General features: G+C 43.5%; 1 long non-coding RNA gene across 2 annotated transcripts; it reads right to left on the reverse strand.

The window, feature by feature from the left end:
* Positions 1 to 5,939: 5,939 nt before the first annotated feature.
* Positions 5,940 to 14,988, reverse strand: LOC141058394 (uncharacterized). Of its 2 annotated transcripts, none has more exons than XR_012222153.1 (3): positions 14,834 to 14,988; positions 6,438 to 6,506; positions 5,940 to 6,292 (listed from the first exon to the last, which is right to left on the reverse strand). It is a non-coding gene; the product is annotated as an uncharacterized lncRNA (long non-coding RNA). The 2 variants fall into 2 exon arrangements; XR_012222152.1 differs by lacking the exon at positions 14,834 to 14,988 and adding an exon at positions 14,767 to 14,812.
* Positions 14,989 to 16,445: the final 1,457 nt, after the last annotated feature.

A 16,445-nucleotide genomic window follows, 5' to 3' on the forward strand; every position in this document is an offset into this window, starting at 1 on the left:
TTATTTTGTTTGAGAATAAGTGCTACCACCAGTGTAGGGGAACCGCCATGGGTATTTCATGTGCACCATCACATGCTAATATCCTCCACGGTTGGTGGGATGAAACTGTCATTTTCCCCAATGACACTATTTAGTGGTCAAATAAGATATCTTCATGGTATAGATACATTGACAATATCTTTTTCACCTGGACACGGCCTCAGGAGTAATTTGACAGATTTAGGCCGGGATCACACATGCGAGAAACACGGAAGAGCCTCGCATCTTAATACCCGGCATTGCTGCCTGAACTGGGTTCAGCGCATGCACCTGCATGTATTTCTATGCAGCCGCACGCCCGCTCCAGAGTGCCGGGTATTGACGTGCGAGACTCGTCTGAGTTTCTCGCATGTGTGACCTGGGCCTTACACAGGATTAGGCAGGCTGAAAAAGATACTATGAGAGTCATATGACTATCAGGGAATCCAGATTTTTAGAATCCTCAAAAGTTATTGGGGTATTCTGGGAGCAGATAATGACGTGATGGATGTCATCTCCAAGAATCCCAAAATCACATTCCAGAAATGACGTTCACTAAAGGACCGTGTAGAACACAGCCACTATAATAAACCCAAACAGGAGGGTACATGATTGGATAGGAGAATTAGTGCTACCTTTAAACGTGGTGGTTGTACTTTTTGTAACTTGGTTTCAAAATGTAAAAACTTTGTTGGTGCTTCATCTGGGAAAAATATTTTATAAGGGATTTTGCAAATTGTAAGATCACAAAAGATTGTATATATGGCTATGCCTTGGAAGTTATTAGGGAGAATAGAAGGAAGGGGGACTGGGATGGACCTATCCTGCAGAAGGAAACCCAATGAATTTTTATAATGGAGTCCATCTCTCCAAAAGGTCTAAATGAAAAACTCACATGGCTGTTTTTTTTCAACTTTATCCCGACAATCTCCTGTTGATATGCAAGACACCCTGAACACCATTCATTACTCATGCAGTCCCATGAGATGGACTGTAAATTGATTTTTGGCTTCTACAGTTCTATCATAGTGGTCTGTATCATTTTCTACATATACATGTTTTTTTCTTGCCTCCTTTTTTCGCCTTGTTTGCGCCTTACCCGTATTCCAGTGGAGGATTGATCTCCCTATATTTGACATTTGTCTGCATAGTATTACTTTTTCTATAGATGACATTATAAGCTTGTCTTGTGGGCAGTGGGGTGCCGATTAAAAATTGTTGTGTGGATGCAATACTACTACACTGGATACTTACCTACTGTAATGTCCACAATGAATATTTGTGTCTAGTAATCAACATAAAAGTCCATAATTTGACATCTCATTTGAGGAATGTGAAGAGCATGAAGAATGAAATGACAGAATTGGGTAGGGGATCTTATCTAGTGTTGTAGTAGGTGCGATATTGCTCTCTTTCCTACGCAGAACTGTTGCTTTACCAGTGGGCACACCGGCGCACGTACAGCATCGGTTTCAAACAGCGCACTTGCACGGACCATGTCATCCTATAAAGGCGACAGGGGCCAGATCGTCGGACTTAACTTGGCCATATGTGCAGGTCTGCGCACAGGGCACCTGTGTGGCCCATGTCACTGTATCAAGATGTGGATCCGAAACAGCAACAGCCCATGCGTGTTTTCTGCTAACCTCTAATGCCCAAGTAGAAAATCTGGCCTACGCAATATGGTCGCCTTCCCCTTAAACTTATCTGATGGCAAATTTTTTTTTTATTGGGGAAGGATATTTAAATGGGATAAGTGATACCACTGGGACACCTGCACCATGGCCACAGTACATCATGGATGTCACTTTTGTGATGTCACACTTTCTTGGAGCCTCCTGAGGACTCATATGATGGAGGGGAAACATGTTGAAGCTACATATAGTGAGAGATACATATGAGTGGTGCGTTATTGAATTGCTTGACGTTTTACTTATGCCCCATTATACTGGTTTGGTTCATCTAGAATGAGCTCCACATGCAAGGCCCTATATACTCATGGCTCTGGTTTGAGTTTATCGGTTTCTATATTAACCTACTGGAATGGCACCATTCATGGTAAGCAATTAATAGGATCTAAGTGGGTCAGCCGTCAGTGAGCGGGGGTGCCATGTGCATTAATTGTAGGGTGCCAACCTTCATGGATAGGTACGGCAGTACTATAGAGATAGCAAATTTATGTCCTAATGAGAGAAATTGCATATCTTTACATCTGTGATAGCCATTTATAGTTCTCACCCAAGATACAGCTTCATTGAATAAAAACAAATATACTATAACATTTTAGAGGGTTAATTGTTTAACATGTTATTTACTACCCCTTATATTCTTGCAAGCATTAAATTCAAATGCTCCTCAAACCTTTTGACCTTCATTAGTTAAAGCTCTTACCAACCATAAGCAATGTCTGCCAGACTCCACAATGTCCAGTATCCAGAGGAGAGTTTTGCATGCTGCTTTGTCAGGCCATCATCAGCCTAATTCAACCCTTCTTCAGGTGTTGACATACTGCAACACTGGTAACTGATAGTGGAGCCGCAAGCCAAGGCAGTGGAAGTGCTCTGGCCTTGCAGAGATCACTTAAAATCTCCTTTGCATATCTCTTCTAAAATGGATCTCTTAGCCATACAGCTGTGGTTTTATTTAACAAAGATATTGATTTGCTTCTTATAACACACACAATTAGTTTTTTTTTTGGGGGGGTTTTTTTGGGAGGGGGGAGGTAGACTAAGCTGACATTTCAAAAGGAACCAGTCATTGACTTGATGCTGCCTGAACCACAAGCATCACAAGTCAGACATTGGCCGTGGAATTATAGCCAGGTACGTTTTACTCTGAAATGCTGCAGTTGACTGGGAGAAGTTGTCACGTTGGTCACCATATTGCAATAATATCCATTTTGGTCTTTGTATAGTAATTTAGGTTCCCACTAAACCAACTCTTGCTCACCCTTTGATTAGGGTGCACCGTTGTAGTTGTAAACATGGCTATCCAAGTTAGGGACCCACTCATGTGAATGGTGCCTCCATCACCCCTGCTGAACCTCTAGGTTTATTAGGAGGGATATACCTCTTGCTCCAGTAAACTCTGTATCAAGATTGGTGTACAAAATACCACTGATGAGTTTGTCTAGACAGCCTTAAGAAGCCATCTTTACAACCACCTATTAGTTTTTGTGCATCCAAGATGCGCACCTTACTGTGCAAATTTCAGCAATGTCCCACCTCCTTGTAAAACATGGAACATTAAGGCGTTGATTCATTAACATGAGAGGTGTCCAGGCCAGTCTGAATGATGGATGTGCGCCCAATTCATTAAGAGGCTGAAGCTTCCAGACTAGAGTACATTTTTGGGCCAGATTTAGGCCACAAATTGTCATGAATTAGATGGATGAGCTTCCCCTATACGTCTCCCAGTCAGCCAGGAGTGGCATAAAAATACCAGAAGTTGCAACTTAAGAAGTTTTACACCAGAATTCTTGCTCCAAAAGTGTCTAAAACTCATTTGGTACAAATAGAGCCAAAAGTCTGGCACATTTATCTTAATGAGTCTCCTGCGTTTGTCTCAACTTATTACTAAATCCTAAAATGTTATCCAGTTACAAAAATCACACAGTGCTGACTGACAAACCAAAGTTTCTTAGGAAATTTAGAATACATGAAATTAGACAGGCTGCTCCAGAATGGGATTTTTTTTATAAGATATGCAAAACATTCTGCTTTAGAACTATTATTAAAACCTATTTTGGAAGTTGAATACCGCCATGAGTTTGAGCGAGACCAACCATGTACATATGTCACGCAGCCAACCAGTCTGATAATAGCATTATATGGATATCCATTATAAGAGGAGTGGAGCCTGGGAATCCTTGGCTGAGCAATTTGTGAGATACAAGCATCATCGTCAGTGGGAAGATGCAAGAAAACACATTCTGTTAACAATGAAATTTTTGAATGTTTGTTCTGTGCGAATCAGCAAATCTAAAACTTGTAAGTTTGGGTGTTTTCACATGGCTTTCAGGCACCCATTTGTTGGCCCCATGGGGGCTTACTTCTGAACCCTCATGCTTCCCCGGAGTAGACTACGTCTGAGTGTCAGTAGACTTCTCCACCCTTCAGTAGACTTCTCCACCCAAAAAATGATGCACGGCAGAGTGCACTTTTCCTCTGCCGTCACCATTATAGTCTATGGACCCAGCGGCACATACGTCCGAATCCTGTTTTGTGGGGAGGGGTGGTGGTTCGGACGCACGCCCCGACGGGTCCATCGAACGGGTGACAGAAGACAATGTTAAAGCACCATTTCTAAAGAAGCAGAGAAAGTGCCGGTCTCAGACATGAGATCTGATGGTGGTGCCAAATGGGAACTCATGAATAGAGTTAAACGAACATGTTTGGATTCGGTCACCGAATATGAATGTCATGTGCGTGTCAAATTTATGTTTGATGATCGATTCCAAACATTCATTCATTTCTACTCCCAGTGACTTCAATGATGTTCAACGAATGTTGTAAAGATATCTGCCGCTGATCATAACTGGAACCGAACTTTGAAAAATTCGCTCAAGTCTACTCATTAAGTGTTACAGCATGTTCAGTGTTTTTAGGACATTTCCTAAGCAAACATAAAGGACGGCCCAACGTTACTAAACATCTTTTGAGTTACAGGCGTCCAGCCTAGCGCTGACTTATTCTCCACACTTTTTATAGCAAATCTATACTCGCAATTGTCAACATATTCAACATGTATTCAGCATCCTCCGGGTCCCCATAACTTTTCTGCATCATGATGAGTGGCCCAAGAAGAATGTAGAAAAATCTGTTGGGTTTTTCTGAGTTTTGACCCCCATTAAAGGGAACCTGTCACCCCCTAGGCGTTTTTAACTAAAAGAGCCACCTTGTGCAGCACTAATGCTGCATTCTGTCAAGGTGGCTCTTCTATTTTGCATCCTTTCCACCCCTGAAAGAATCGTTTTTATAATTTGTCCATCATACCTGTAGTTTGTCCGGGGGGCAGGTCTCCCCCCCCCCCGCCCGGACAGACACAGACGCCTCACATCCATCAGTCATTTCCTCCTTTCTTATGGGCACCGCCTCCTCAGCGTTCATTTATTTTCCTGGAGCTTGCGCTGTAATCTTTTTTCTTTGGCATGCGCAGTTAGAGCACTGCCCGTCCACTGACATCACATGATGTCTTCCTTCTCGCGCCTGCGTGGACACACGGCCCGAGATCCCGCCCCGCAGTCTCTTCTGATTTATTCACACTGCGGGGCTGGGAATCTTGGGCCGCGCGTCCACACAGGTGCGATAAGGAAGACATCATGTGATGTCAGTCGACGGACAACGCTCTAACTGCGCATGCCCAAGAAAAAAGATTACAGCGCAGGCACCAGGAAAATAAATGAACACTGAGGAGGCGGTGCCCACAAGAAAGGAGGAAATGACTGATGGCTGTGAAGCGTCTGTGTTCGGGGGGGAAAGACCTGCCCCCCGGACAAACTACAGGTATGACGGACAAATTATAAAAACGATTCTTTCAGGAGTGGAAAGGACGCCAAATAGAAGAGCCAAATTGACAGAATGCGGCATTAGTGCTGCACAAGGTGGCTCTTTTAGTTAAAAACGCCGGGGGGGGGGGGGTGTGACAGGTTCCCTTTAATGAAGGAGGCGATATTTGAAAGATGGTTCCAGGTGCAATTTCTTCCCTGTAGGAGTTGAACACTACATTGCTAAACTGCAATGTGCTATGAAGTTTTGGTATAGTCATCAAGCGCCACTTTACTAAGAGAGCACCAACCCGGCAGCATTTTTTGATTTCGAGCTTCAGTATCCTAATGCCTCAAGACTTGTTTTAGCCACTTTATAATGGGATAAAGCCATTTCAGCCCAACTTGAGAAATACATGCAGCCAGGAAGCACTGATCTTCTCTACCACGGTGTTAATCTGGAAGGCAGAATACAAATCAACTTGGACACTTCGCGTCAGACAGCCCCCTTCAAGATGTAGTACCATAGCAGCCTGGCTCAATGACGCTCCATTGCACAACTCAATTTAATGTTTTCATTGCCAACAGGAACTTGGGACAGACTATTGGTGGGGGCACCGGACCTCTACCGAACCAACATTCATGACTTATAGGTACATCATAGGTCACCTCTCTCCCTTTGATGCAGGCTCCCGACACATGACAATTGATCTGTACCAAGTGTCAGACATGACACTTCTCTCAGAGAACACCCTGCAGCTGTGGTTCCTGTTATCCCCATCTTTCAACCTGCAATAAAAGTAAAAATAGTTTTTATGCTGCTTTGTACAAAATTAACCATATAATGTCAGACTGAACACCATTGCAATAATCTTTTTAAAAATGCAACGCTGAGTGTTTTTATAGCAATACCCTGTGTTTTGGACATCCTTACCTCTCATGTCTACAGGAGTCAAGCTTCCTCAGCAATCAAACCTTCCAGCTTATTAGTTGCACATCTTTCCTACATGTTGGGATCAAAGACAAAAAGGCATAATTGTGCGTTTCCAGATAATACAAGCCAAGATTTTTTTCATTACTCGGAATAAACAAAAATCTGTCTAGTTTCGCCAGCTATGACTTTGTCAGGAGTGCAATATTATGGAGCGATCATTCCTTAAAAGCATTCAAAGTGGCTCTGTACAGGAGCAAATTGAGCACTTAACTCTATACTATGGACAAGACATTGATTCTTTGCTATTAAATTTCCCACCATTTATAAAAAGATAAAGTGTGAAAACCCCCTGACAAATGTATGCAATGATGTCCAGACTTCCTTGCTAGATTTCAGACAAAGGCTTATAACCAGATATTTTTGGGTAGCCGGGCTGCAGCGCTTTTGTCTACCATAATTGATAAATAATCTTTTACATTGACAGATAAACTAAAGTGACTTTTGCAGACGTCGGCACAGATGTGACTTTAGGACGGTGCCCACCCCGCTCCATCAGAACTCCGCGCATGCTGTAAATGTTCTTCACAAAACTTCAGACGAACGAGACTTCACAGGGTCATCATTTGGAGCACACGTTTTGGGCACAGACTAAAGTCGCCATTCTGCAAAGTTTATAAAACTTTGCAAAAGTAGCCAAACTCCTGCAAAAAGTGACAAGGGACAAATATGTAAGCGATTGTACTTTTGTACTAACTTTTTAGATTCAATTAATTTGCTACATTATTAACTTTCACAAAAAAAAATCCCTTGTGCAAGCATTTAACCTTTTCGACTAGTACTTTATAGCATCACTTCTTGCTGTAATGGCAACTTTAAAGTCGGTTTCATCTTACAACCCATTTAAAAATGTTTATATATGTATCTATGTATACAATGCTTTTTTATTCCTCGCACAACCCCCTCCCACGTACATCTATGATATTGCCTGGATATAGTCCCCCTCTCAAAAAAATAAAAAAAAGTCCATCCAAAATCCATTTGTGTCATTGCAGTCTATGGTTCTATGAGGGAGGTGGGCACCTTCTGAAATTTGTCTATCAGAACCCTGGCAGAACTGTAGAAGCGCTGCATATCGTGTGAATAGGGCCTGTATAAGTTTTAAAAAAAGCCAATAAATCTTTCCTATTCCCTTCCACTGCTGTTTTTGAAGTATTAAACTACACAAGTAGAACTTCTACAGTCCCCACAACTTTTATAATTAAAATAATGGGTGTAGAAAAAACAAATGTTGTTAAAGCAGTACTTTGTGGATGGCAATGTGTCCCCACTCATTCCCATGGTGCTACAAAGTAGTAGCAGCAGCATAGATGCTACTACTTTGGCCACACAGCAGTGTATTCAGAAACTAGCTTTCAAAGGAGGTGTTTTCAGCTGGTGTGTGAATGAGGCCCAAGGCTTCATGCACACAGCAGGATCTTGTAAATGGTGGTTGTACGGAGACTTCCAGTCCCTGCAGCAATTTATAGGTTTGCCATGTGCTAGGAGACAATGAAGGCAAAGGTTCTTGCAGAGAATAGATCTGTACTGAGCCCATTTAAGCATGGTGCAATTTTTTTCCCCTTTTATATAGTAGGTACATTAAGGTCTCCATACACGTATGGGTACCAATTTGAAGGGGAGGGGAAAAAAAAAAAAAAAAGTGAAATTAGCACTTTTTTTGTTGCAGATTTTCCTCCCATTCCTTAGGTTAGTATGGGTGAAATCTGCAACAAAATGGCTGAAAGAATTTAACCCCTTCACCCCCAAGGGTGGTTTGCACGTTCATGACCGGGCCAATTTTTACAATTCTGACCACTGTCCCTTTATGAGGTCATAACTCTGGAACGCTTCCATGGATCCCGGCGATTCTGACTTTGTTTACTCGTGACATATTGTACTTCATGTTAGTGGTAAAATTTCATTCAAATAACTTGTGTTTATTTGTGAAAAAAATGGAAATTTGGCGAAAATTTTGAAAATTTCGCAATTTTCCAACTTTGAATTTTTATGCCCTTAAATCACAGAGATACGGCACACAAAAAACTTGATAAGTAACATTTCCCACATGTTTACTTTACATCAGCACAATTTTGGAACCAAAATTTTTTTTTGTTAGGAAGTTATAAGGGTTAAAAATTGACCAGCAATTTCTCATTTTTGCAACACCATTTTATTTTTAGGGACCACATCACATTTGAAGCCACTTTGAGGGGTCTATATGATAGAAAATACCCAAAAGTGACACCATTCTAAAAACTGCACCCCTTAAGGTGCTCAAAACCACACTCAAGAAGTTTATTAACCCTTTAGGTGCGTCACAGGAATTTTTTGAATATTTAAAAAAAAAAAATGAATATCTAACTTTTTTTCACAAAAAAAATACTTCAGGTTCAATTTTTTTTATTTTACCAAGGGTAACAGGAGAAATTGGACTGCAAAAGTTATTGTGCAATTTGTCCTGAGTACGCTGATACCTGATATGTTGGGGGGAACCACTGTTTCGACGCATGGCAGAGCTCAGAAGGGAAGGAGCGCCGTTTGACTTTTTCAATGCAAAATTGGCTGGAATTGAGATCGGACACCATGTCGCGATTGGAAAACCCTTGATGTACCAAAACAATGGAAACCCCCCCCAAGTGACCCCATTTTGGAAACTAGACCCCCCAAGGAACTTATCTAGATGTGTGGTGAGAACTTTGAACCCCCAAGGGCTTCATAGATGTTTATAACATAAAGCCGTACAATTAAAAAATCATAGTTTTTCCACAAAAATGATCTTTTCACCCTCAATTCTTATTTTTCCAAGGGTAACAGGACCCTAACAGTTATTGTGCAATTTGTCCTGAGTACGCGGATACCCCACATGTGGGGGTAAACCACTATTTGGGTGCATGGCAGAGCTCGGAAGGGAAGCAGCACCATTTGACTTTTTCAACTCAGAATTGGCTGGAATTGAGATCAGACGCCATGTTGCATTTGGAGAGCACCTGATGTGCCCAAACAGTGGAAACCCCCAATTCTAACTCCAACCCTAACCCCAACACACCCCTAACCCTAATCTCAGCCCTAACCCTAGCCCCAATGGGAAAATGGAAATAAATAAATTTTCTTTTAATTTTATTATTTTTTCCTTACTAAGGGGGTGATAACGGGGGGTTTGATTTACTATTTATGGCGGTTTTTATGTTTGGCAGCTGTCATACGCTAAAAGACGCTTTTTATTGTAAAAATAGTTTTTGCATCACCACATATTGAGAGCTATAATTTTTCCGTATTTTGACTCACTGAGTCATATGAGGTCTTATTTTTTGCGGGATGAGTTGATGTTTTTATTGGTATCATTTTCGGGCACGTGACATTTTTTGATCGCTTTTTATTCCGATTTTTGGGACGCAGAATGAACAAAAACCAGCGTTTCATGAATATCTTTTGGGGGGGTGCGTTTACACCGTTCCGCGTGCAGTAAAATTGATAAGGCGGTTTTATTCTTCGGGTCAGTACGGTTACAGCGATACCTCATTTAGGTTTTTTTTATGTTTTGTCGGTTTTATGCAATGAAAACTATTTTATATAAAAAATAATTATTTTTGCATCGCTTTATTCTGCAAGCTATAACTTTTTTATTTTTTCACTGACGATGCTGTATGGTGACTCGTTTTTTGCGGGACAAGATGACGTTTTCAGCGGTACCATGGATATTTATATGCGTCTTTTTGATCGCGCGTTATTGCACTTTTTGTTTGGCGGTATGATAATAAATCATTACTTTTTGCTTCCTTTTTTATTTTTTAAGGGGTTCGCTAAAGGGGTTAACTAATGGGACAGTTTTATAGAGCAGGTCGTTACGGACGCGGCGATACCTAATATGTGTACTTTCATTGTTTTTTTTTTTTTTTATTTAAAAAAAAGATTTATTTGGGAATATTTTTTTTTTTTTTCTAATTTATTTGGCGATTTTTTTAAAATTATTTTAACACTTTTTTTTTTTTGTTAACTTTATTACATAGTCCCAGGTGGGACATCACTGTGATAATCAGCTGACACCCGGCCGCGATCAGCGGCGCTCACCACGTGGGCGCCGCTGATCCCGGTAGACGTACTATCCCGTCCATGGGCATAGGGGCCCGGGTCCCATGGACGGGATAGTACGTCTGATGTCAGGAAGGGGTTAAATTCTGCATACTTAAATCTGCAAGGAAAATAAGTAACGTGTGCATGAGACTTCAGGACTTATTCACTTTCCTGGTACTAGGAAATCCTTCAGATTGTGACAAAACTGCATGGCAGCAGAAAAGCAAAGTGTGAAGGTGCACTTATACCAGCAATAACCACAATGCAAAAAAAAAAATAAAAAATTCCATACATTAATTCAAAAGGTCAAGTGAGAGTTATTTTGCCACACGGCACCCTGATGTAACAGGAGCGCACAGAAACGCGGTCTCTGAGTTAAGATGGGCATAAACTTATCTAGAACTTTGCAAAAGTCCTGGAAAAACAGTAGGATAAATTTATCCAGATTGGGAAGAGTTCTGCCGCCCACACGTGCAAACAAAGCAACGTCACTCCCCCCATGAGGCGGCCAATCAAGGATCTCTAGAGCAGACATGCCCCAGTCTAGTAGAACTCAGGATTTGCCTTTTGCTCACTTTACAAACCCCGATTAGTTCACTTCTAAACTTTTGGGCTATGCTGAAGTTTTGCTGATTTCCTCCCCCTTTTATCCAGGTAACACGCAAGAGAAAAAGTTCATTGGAACTTAGTCCTCTCACAAAAGTCACAGAACCAGGCGATTAACGGCTACAACCGGAATTTCAGGTTGAAGAGTAAATAAAAAGGAGAAACGAGAAGGAAGTTTTGAAGCCAAAACCAGACGTGGATCATAAAGAGCAGAGAAAGTATCAGAGAAGACTGATCGGTGACTTCTAATCCACTCCTGGATTATTCTATGACAAATGTGAACCTGAACGTGTCTGACCCCAAAGTAAGAGCGGAAAACAAGCGATAACAAAAGCCATAAATGTTACACACCGAACATTCTAAGCTAACCATAAACCTGCACAATCAGCACAGTGGGGCAGAAACCTTACCTCCTGGCTGGTCAGAGGGAAAGGAAAGCTACGGTGCAGCCTTATATATGCTTGACTCACCAGTCATTGGATGAATCAACTTTCCTCCCCAGGCCCCCTCTGGTAAGATGAGTCCTCCGGGAATTGCTTTTTATTATATTACTAGCTGAAGAGCCCGGCGATGCCCAGGCATAGTAACTAACTACGGTTAGTTATAACAAATTATAATGATTATATCTATATATATATATATATATATATATATATATATATATATATATATATATATATATATGTTACAATCTGGCTTCCGACCGCATCACTCAACTGAAACTGCCCTAACTAAAGTCACTAACGACTTACTAACCGCCAAGACGAAGCGACACTACTCTGTCCTCCTTCTCCTGGACCTGTCCTCTGCCTTCGACACCGTAGACCATTCCCTCCTGCTACAGACTCTCTCATCTCTTGGCATCACAGACTTGGCCCTATCCTGGATCTCATCATACCTAACAGACCGAACATTTAGTGTCTCCCTCTCACACACCACCTCCTCACCTCGCCCCCTGTCTGTCGGTGTTCCTCAAGGCTCTGTCCTAGGACCCCTACTATTCTCCATCTATACCTTTGGCTTGGGACAGCTCATAGAATCACACGGTTTGCAGTATCACCTCTATGCCGATGACACGCAGATCTACCTATCTGGACCTGACCTCTCCTCCTTACTGACTGAAATCCCACAATGTCTGTCTGCTATCTCAGCCTTCTTCTCTGCTCACATTCTGAACATGGACAAAACAGAATTCATCATCTTTCCCCCATCTCACTCTACCCCTCCACCAGACCTATCCATCAATGTCAATGGCTGCTTTCTTTGCCCAGTCCCGCACGCTTGGTGCCTTGGGGTGATCCTCGACGCTGCGCTCTCTTTCAAACCACATATCCAAGCCCTCGTCTCCTCCTGCCGCCTCAAACTTTAAAAATATTTCCTGGATCCGCTCATTCCTCAACCACGAAACCACAAAAACACTAGTGTACGCTCTTATCTCCCGCCTCGACTACTGCAACCTCCTACTCTCTGGCCTCCCCTCTAGCACTCTGGCTCCGCTCCAGTCCATCCTACACTCTGCTGCCCGACTAATCCACCTGTCTCCCCGCTATTCCCGAGCCTCCCCCCTATGCCAGGCCCTTCACTGGCTTCCTATTGCTCAGAGGCTCCAATTCAAAACCCTAACCATGACCATGACATATAAAGCCATCCACAACCTGTCTCCTCCATACATCTGTGACATGGTCTCTAGGTACCTACCCGCACGCAGCCTTCGATCATCTCAAGATCTCCTTCTCTACTCCCCCCTTATCTCTTCTTCCCACAACCGCATACAAGACTTCTCCCGTGCTTCCCCCAAACTCTGGAACTCTCTGCCGCAACACATCAGACTCTCACCATCAACGGAAACCTTCAAGAAGAACCTGAAGACCCACCTGTTCCAACAAGCCTACAGCCTGCAATGATCCCCGATCTACTGAACCACCGCACGACCTGCTCTACCCTCTCCTACTGTATCCTCACCCGTCCCTGTAGACTGTGAGCCCTTGCGGGCAGGGTCCCCTTTCCTTATTTACTTACTTGTGTGTCCCTTGTCTTACACGTTTATTGTACTTGTCTATATTTTCCTTTTCACATGTAACGCGTCATGGAATAAATGGCGCTATACAAATGCATAATAATAATAATAATGCGGCGGGTGGCACGTTTTTCAGAGCCAGTTACTGAGCTTACTGTGTCATCTGCACATACACTGAGCCCCCAGGGGACCTGTGGACAGTGCTTCCAGTCACCTGGAGGCTGTCACCACAGCTATGAAGTCTGTTCTCATACCAGGACAGGCCTGGGAGTAAAGGGGCCTTTACACATAGCGAAATCGCTAAAGTGTCACCGATTTTGTGATGCAGCAGTGATATCGCTATGTGTGATACTTACCTCCGACCGGCTCCCCCGCTGTCTGTCGCTGATCGTGCAGCTCCATTTCTCGTTGGGCGCTTCCTGCTGGCGCCGACGAGTGACGCGTGGACGCGGGCGGGAGGACGTCAGGATCGCCGCGTCTGAAAGGTAACGACCGCTGCTGCGTCGCTACATCGCTGGTGAGACCTGCCTGTGTGGCAGCTCACTAGCCACCATTTAGCGATGCACCAGCGATCCTGACCGGGTCATATCGTTGTCGGGATTGCTGGTGCATCGCTAAATGTAAAGGGGCCTTAATTCTTTTCTCTTCACTGCAGATTTCAACATGGTGATACCATCAAGGACAGGAAACCAACTGAATCAGGTGAGAGGTACCGCCCTTATAGTTCAGTAGGTTTCTTATCCTAGCTGGGCTGACCCCTCCCTCAGGTGTGCCGTCATGGGTGAAGGGAACCCAGCGCTGCCTATGCTGAGAACGCAATACATAAAGTGCATATGCACATATTGATTTCTAACTGTACTTTAAAATGTTTAAAATGAGACATTTAGCAAACAATTGATCAATTCTTGAAGCCGCCACATCATGGCATTCTCATATGGGGCAGTCCTACTCTACGTTTTTTTATATTCGCTGTGCCATTACAGCCTGACCATAGGCACCACTGGCTTCCCCCTTTGATATTTGTTTGTAGCTGACCACCACTTTTTGCCATGCGCACTGGGTTATGCACGCCATCCTATGTCTTTATTGTGATTGGATCTAGGCTGCTGTACACATACAGCAGCCCTGCCCTGCCCTCAGGCTCTATTTGATTATGCACCTGTGTCTGGACCGGTTTCACCCTTCATCTACGGTTGCTGGATTGGCAGTGTGGAGGTCAGAGCTGAAATGTCCATGTCCGGACCTGGTCGGCCTTTATCTGCACTCGCTTTTCTGGTGCCATGAGATTCAGAAATGCTTCAGGTACATTTGCATTTAATATAGTCTTGCTTTTAATACATTTAGGAGGCTGTAATGGGCAGCGAATATAAAAAACCTAGAGTAGGACTGCCCCATATGAGAATGCTGTGATGTGGCTCAAAGAATTCATCAATTGTTTTCTAACTGTTCTTTAAAATGAGACAGTTAGCAATCAACATGTGCATATGCACTTTATGTATTGGATTCTGACCATAGGCAGCGCTGGCTTCTCCCCTATATGTGAAGGGAACATGCCTGGAAGAAATCCCTGCCTCTTGTTTTCATTGTAATACTTACCCTTTCCCAGTCAGTTATGGCCCCAGAATCCCACACCTGCACACGGCACTTCCTCAGAAATACATACCTCATCCTCCCTTCTTATAGGCACTGCATTCAGGGATCTTCTGTGCAGGCGAGTCACTGACTGCCTGTGTGCGCAGATATGCTCTCCCCACACAGTCATCGCTAGGAACCATGTGTACATGGGGATGACTATGCATGGAGGAAGACAGGAGAGCATTGGAGCAGGAGTTGCCAGCACAGAAGACTCCTGAAAAGAGTGCCCATAGAAGGACCAGGTATGTATTTGAGGGAGAGCAGGTGTGGCACTCTGGGGCCATAACTGACATACATAGAATGGGGGTAGGAGAGAGATAGCATTATAATGAGAGGCAGCAGGGATTTCTTCCAGGCACTGCACACCCCAGAGACTGAAGTTAAGAATATAGTTTCTCAGCAACAATACCATTAATGTGAGGCACACAGGTATGACTGTTAATATGGATTATACATTTTTATAGCACCATTTATTCCATGGTGCTTTACATGTAAAAAGGGGCAAATATAGACAAGTACAGAAGGAGAGAGGACCCTGCCTGTAAGTGCTCACAGTCTACAGGGGGATGGGTGAGGATACAGTAGGAGAGGGTAGAGCTGGTCATGCAGCGGTTCAGTAGACTGAGCATCATTGCAGGCTTGTCAGAAGAGATGGGTGGGTCTTAAGGCTCTTTTTGTAGGTTTCCATGGTAGGCGAGAGTCTGATGTGTCGGGGTAGAGCGTATGGGGGGGGGGGGAGGAGGAGGCATGGGAGAAGTCTTGCATGCGGTTGTGGGGATAAGAGGGGAGTAGAAAAGGAGATCTTGAGAGGATCGAAGGTTGCGTGTGGGTGAGTACTGGGAGACCAGGTCACAGATGTATGGAGGAGATGGGTTGTGGATGGCTTTGTATGTCATAAGTCAACTAGAGCCTCTGGACGATAGGAAGCCAATGAAGGGTTTGGCAGAGAGGAGAGGCTGGGGAATAATGGGGAGACAGGTTGATTAGTCAGGCAGCAGAGTATAGGATGGACTGGAGTGGTGCCAGAGGGGAGACCAGAGTAGGAAGCTGCAGTAGTCAAGGTGGGAGATGAGAGTGCACTAGTGTTTTTTGTGGTTTCATGATCAAGGAGTGCACGGATCCAGGAAATATTTTGAGTTTGAGGCGGCAGAAGGAGGCAAAGGTTTGGATATGTGTCTTGAAAGAGGGGAGAGTCAATCACCACCCCGAGGCACTGAGCGTGTGGGACTGGGGAAAGTGAGCAGCCATTCACATTGATGGATAGGTCTAATGGAGGCTAGTGAGATGGGGGGAAAAAAGACTGAATTCTGTTTTGTCCATGTTCAGTTTAAGGATGTGCACACACGCTGTGGATTGCTCTGCAGATTCTTCTGTGTGGATTTAGCAAAATCTGCAGGTAAATCCACAGGTCAAAAAACCGCACAATAGAGCAGCAAACAGCAGCAGAATCCGCAGAGAATTGACATGTCAATTTTCTGCAGATTTGAAACCGCGGAAAAATCTGCACTGTGGTGTTTTCTATAGGATAAAAGGGTAGTTTACAATGCAGCAGAATCTGCAGTGTGTACACACCCTTAGAAAGCAAGCAGAGAAGAAAGCCAAGATGACAGACTGTGGGATTTTGGCATTTAAGGGTTGAG

The sequence above is a fragment of the Dendrobates tinctorius genome, unplaced genomic scaffold (assembly GCF_039654945.1).
Source record: "Dendrobates tinctorius isolate UK_male_01 unplaced genomic scaffold, ASM3965494v1 ptg000211l, whole genome shotgun sequence".
NCBI classification, from domain to species: Eukaryota; Metazoa; Chordata; class Amphibia; order Anura; family Dendrobatidae; genus Dendrobates; species Dendrobates tinctorius.